At 53.1% G+C, this 5,000-nt stretch overlaps 1 non-coding gene across 1 annotated transcript; it reads right to left on the bottom strand.

Moving 5' to 3' along the window:
• Positions 1–334: 334 nt before the first annotated feature.
• On the bottom strand, positions 335–498 carry LOC121860103. The gene has a single exon (XR_006087813.1). It is a non-coding gene; the product is annotated as a 5.8S ribosomal RNA (ribosomal RNA).
• Positions 499–5,000: the final 4,502 nt, after the last annotated feature.

Genomic DNA, 5,000 nt, shown 5'->3' with positions numbered 1-5,000 from the left:
TTTCGTTTCCTCTTCGTGGGATGGAGTGCCTCTTAGAACATGTGCAGCATCAGCCATGAGCGGCCGACGGCCATTCGTGTCTCTGTGGACAGCAGGCAAAAGAGCGCCGCCTCCAGTTATTTGCGAGGGCGACAACTGTCGCTTTGTTGTGGTTGAATGTGGGTGCGCCAAGTCCATGGACTTGCTAGTGATAGGCTTGCTTGTTTTTAAGGGCACGCCTCGCGCAAGGCGCGGGCGATTAAACCCCAAGGCGGAAGCTCGGTTCGGGTTACCCTCGTGTCGGGGAGACAGTCAGCAGGCACCGAACTCGCAGCAACCGATGGATGTATATTTCCGACCCTCGTAGAGGAGTGGCGGCGACAAGCTCATATGGCTGCCGCCGCCGCAATATGCGTTCAACTTGTCGATGTATCTGGTATTCTTGCGATTCACATACCGACACGCAGTTTGCTGCGGTCTTCATCGACCCACGAGCCGAGTGATCCCCCGTTAAGAGTTGTGTATTTGCCATTTGGTCTTTTTGCGACTAACCATCACAGGTCGAGTCTCAATGAAAGGGTTTGACAGACATAGCCCAAGTTTGTGGTTTGGGTTTGGCCGGACGGCTTGTTGTTGTTTTTTGACACTTGAATTTCACTCTTTTTGGGTCAAGAGGCTTATTCGCCGGTAGTAAGGAACGGACGGGCAGCCGTCCAAAGCCCCGTCCGTCCTCCTCCGGTCTTCGCGCTCTCGCCCGAGTGTGGTCCACCTACAGCGTGGTGGTACCTATTTTTGGTGCGGGGGCCGGGATTGTCCTCTTTCGCTGCTGGAGTTGCCAGAGCAGAGCCCGAGACCGCCCAAATCAGGAGAGTAGTAGTAGTAGTTTTAAGAGCGCCCCGTTCTCTTTCTCTCTGTTAATGATCCTTCCGCAGGTTCACCTACGGAAACCTTGTTACGACTTTTACTTCCTCTAAATGATCAAGTTTGGACATCTTTCCGTCAGCTCGAGGCGACGACCCCAGAAAACCCTCGCGGGCAACGGGGCCGACAATCCAAGAGCGCCAGTCCGAAGGCCTCACTAAATCATTCAATCGGTAGTAGCGACGGGCGGTGTGTACAAAGGGCAGGGACGTAGTCAGCGCAAGCTGATGACTTGCACTTACTGGGAATTCCTCGTTCATGGGAAACAATTGCAAGCCCCAATCCCTATCAAGAAAGGCTTTGAACGGGTTACCCGCTCCTCTCGGGGAGGAAAACTCGTTGATCCCTTCAGTGTAGCGCGCGTGCGGCCCAGAACATCTAAGGGCATCACAGACCTGTTATTGCTCAATCTCGTGCGGCTAGAATTGCCGCTTATCCCTCTAAGAAGAAGTTGCGAACTGGACACCATTTTCTGGAGATCCGTCGACTACTTAGTAGGCCAGAGTCTCGTTCGTTATCGGAATTAACCAGACAAATCGCTCCACCAACTAAGAACGGCCATGCACCACCACCCACCGAATCGAGAAAGAGCTCTCAATCTGTCAATCCTTCCGGTGTCTGGGCCTGGTGAGGTTTCCCGTGTTGAGTCAAATTAAGCCGCAGGCTCCACTCCTGGTGGTGCCCTTCCGTCAATTCCTTTAAGTTTCAGCTTTGCAACCATACTTCCCCCGGAACCCAAAGACTTTGGTTTCCCGGAAGCTGCCCGCCGGGTCATGGGAATAACGCCGGCGGATCGCTAGTTGGCATCGTTTATGGTTAGAACTAGGGCGGTATCTGATCGCCTTCGAACCTCTAACTCGTTCTTGATTAATATAGAAAGCATCCTTGGCAAATGCTTTTCGCGGTAGTTCGTCTTCAAAACGGGTCCAAAATTTCTGCCTCTAGCGTGTATCTGAATGCCCGCCTGACCCGATTAGTCATTACCTCTGGTTCCGAAAACCAACAAAAAATAGAACCGAGGTCTATTCCATTATTCCATGCATCACCATTCGGGCCATTCAAATAGCCTGCTCTGAGCACTCTAATTTTTCAAAAGTAAACTCTCCGGCCTCCGGGACACTTTCGACAAGAGAGCATCCGTGCGAGCCGACGCAGAGACGCTTTGTTCAGGCGTGACAGTAAACACCGGGCGGTGCAAACCACAGTCGGGTACCGAGATCCGCTCACGAAGGCTTTTTAACGCAGCAACTTTATGCTCGCTATTGGAGCTGGAATTACGCGGCTGCTGGCACCAGACTTGCCCTCAGCCGGATACTCGTTAAGGATTTAAAGAATGTACTCATTCGATTAAAGGCCTCGGATGGAGACTCACATCGTTATTTTTCGTCACTACCTCACGTGCCGGGAGTGGGTAATTTTCGTGCCTGCTGCCTTCCTTAGATGTGGTAGCCGTTTCTCAGGCTCCCTCTCCGGAATCGAACCCTGATTCCCCGTTACCCGTTATAGCCATTGTAGGCGCATAACCTACAATCGAAAGCTGATAAGGCAGACACTTGAAAGAAGCGGCGCCGGTGCGGAGACCGTGCGCTCAGCCCGAAGTTATTCAGATTCACCACAGGTGGGTTACGGACCGGGGCCCGACCAGTTTTGAACTAATAAAAGCGCTCTTCCCTTGCGGTCAGAGACCAATTGCATGTATTAGCTCTAGAATTGCCACAGTTATCCAAGTAAGTGGGTTTACAGATCCAATGAAACATAGCTGATTTAATGAGCCATTCGCGGTTTCGCCTTAAATCGGCTTGTACTTACACATGCATGGCTTAATCTTTGAGACAAGCATATGACTACTGGCAGGATCAACCAGGTAGCTGCTGCTGTTGGCGGCGCCTATCACGGCGGCCAAAATAGTGAGATTGAGAGAGAGGCAGAAGACATTGGGCGAGGGACCGCACGTTGGCCTTAGAGAAATAGCAAACCAGATGATCAGATCTAACTGCACCTTCTCTTGCTATCCTCGGCGCCGGCAGCGCCACCGTGTGTGCCAATCTCCTCCCTTATCCGCTCCTCTTTGCCCCAGCTCCAGCGAGGCAGCCGACATTGGGCGAGGGACCGCACGTTGGCGAATCTCCTCCCTTATCCGCTCCTCTTCTCTTCTCTTTGCCCCAGCGAGGCAGAAGACATTGGGCGAGGGACCGCACGTTGGCCTTAGAGAAATAGCAAACCAGATGATCAGATCAAACTGCACCTTCTCTCGCTATCCTCGGCGCCGGCAGCGCCACCGTGTGTGCCAATCTCCTCCCTTATCCTCTCCTCTTCTCTTTGCCCCAGCGAGGCAGCCGACATTGGGCGAGGGACCGCACGTTGGCCTTAGAGAAATAGCAAACCAGATGATCAGATCAAACTGCACCTTCTCTTGCTATCCTCGGCGCCGGCAGCGCCACCGTGTGTGCCAATCTCCTCCCTTATCCGCTCCTCTCCTCTTTACCCAGCTCCAGCGAGGCAGCCGACATTGGGCGAGGGACCGCACGTTGGCCAATCTCCTCCCTTATCCGCTCCTCTTCTCTTTGCCCCAGCGAGGCATAAGACATTGGGCGAGGGACCGCACATTGGCCCATCTCCTCTCTCTCTCTCTTTCTCTTACTGTTTGTGGGGACGTGGGCTCATGAGCGCCATCGTCGCCCAATATTGGTTAGGTTGTGTATTTCACGGGTGGGAACCGCCATCATCGTTGTTAGGTGATGGGGTAACCCAACGTGTGCTTTGACGAGTTTTGGCTGCTAAACTCTCTTTTTAGTATACTCGGCTCCCAGACTGCGCCCTGGTCGTGTTGAACCATGAGCGTTGTCTATGCACATTTAGGGTAGCCGTTTGCGCGTGGAATAGTGCAATGAATCTCGGTCAAGAGACGGTTGGGCGCTGCATTGAAGGCCGGCACAGACGCGAAGACGGGGTGATCAGCCAACGCAAGTCCGCTAAGTTGGGCAGACAGCAAGGCGAAGGGGAGCCCCGTTCCGGACTGAAAGGCCGCAGCATATGCTGTGACGGAAACTAGTAGGGTGGCGACGTGTGCGCCGAGAGAGAGAGAGAGAGAGACGGAGTAAATAATGTCCAAACGGAAGAGAGACCTGGCAAGTGTAATTGATAGAGCGCGAGCCTACTCGCCATAAGCCCGCTCCACTGCCATTCCTCTGATCCAATGAGACTAAAATCTCTCTCTCTCTCTCTCCTTCTGCTCCAGCCATTGCAGGGCAGGGAAGCGACGGCAATTTTGGTTGTTGTTTTTGAATGCCGCGCTTTGCTTCGCAGAGGCGCCGAAGCGCTCCGCTGGGGGGCGGAAGATATATCACACCGAATATGTGTGTGAAGGCACCCTCTCCCCTTAATATAGTGAAATAGTGCAATCCAGCATACAAGGTCGGACGATAGGACATTCACCGTACCGCACCTCGAGAGTGGATGTTGGGTAAGGTTAAAACCGGACTGTTCGCAGACAGCCGAATAACCCGGTTCCGGACTAATTGGTGGATGCAACATCATGATGATGCTGCTGCTGTCGCGGAAACCGCAGTGGCGACGTGAGAGAGTAATAATGTTCACTAGGGAGAGCGACCTGGCTAGTGTAATTGATAGATCTCGAGCCTACTCGCCATTAGCCCGCTCCACTGCCATTCCTCTGACCCAATGAGACTATTCTCTCTCTCGCTCTCCTTCTGCTCCAGCCATTGCAGGGCAGGGAGAGGAAATCGACGGCAATTTTGGTTGTTGTTTTTGAATGCCGCGTTTTGCTTCGCAGAGGCGCCGAAGCGCTCCGCTGGGGGGCGGAAGATATTTCACATCGAATATGTGTGTGAAGGCACCCTCTCCCCTTAATATAGTGAAATAGTGCAATCCAGCATACAAGAGCGGACGATAGGACAGTCACCGTACCGCACCTCGAGAGTGGAAGTTGTTTGATCGTTTGTTAGGCAAGGTTAAAACCTGACTGTTCGCGAACAGCCGAATAACCCGGTTCCGGACTTACAATAGACGCAACATCATGATGCTGCTGCTGTCGCGGAAACCGTGGTGGCGACGTGCGCGCCGAGAGAGTAATAATGTTC

This window comes from Homarus americanus, unplaced genomic scaffold, assembly GCF_018991925.1.
Source record: "Homarus americanus isolate GMGI-L3 unplaced genomic scaffold, GMGI_Hamer_2.0 scaffold38919, whole genome shotgun sequence".
In the NCBI taxonomy this organism is placed as follows: domain Eukaryota; kingdom Metazoa; phylum Arthropoda; class Malacostraca; order Decapoda; family Nephropidae; genus Homarus; species Homarus americanus.
This window is presented reverse-complemented; position numbering and strand designations above follow the sequence as displayed.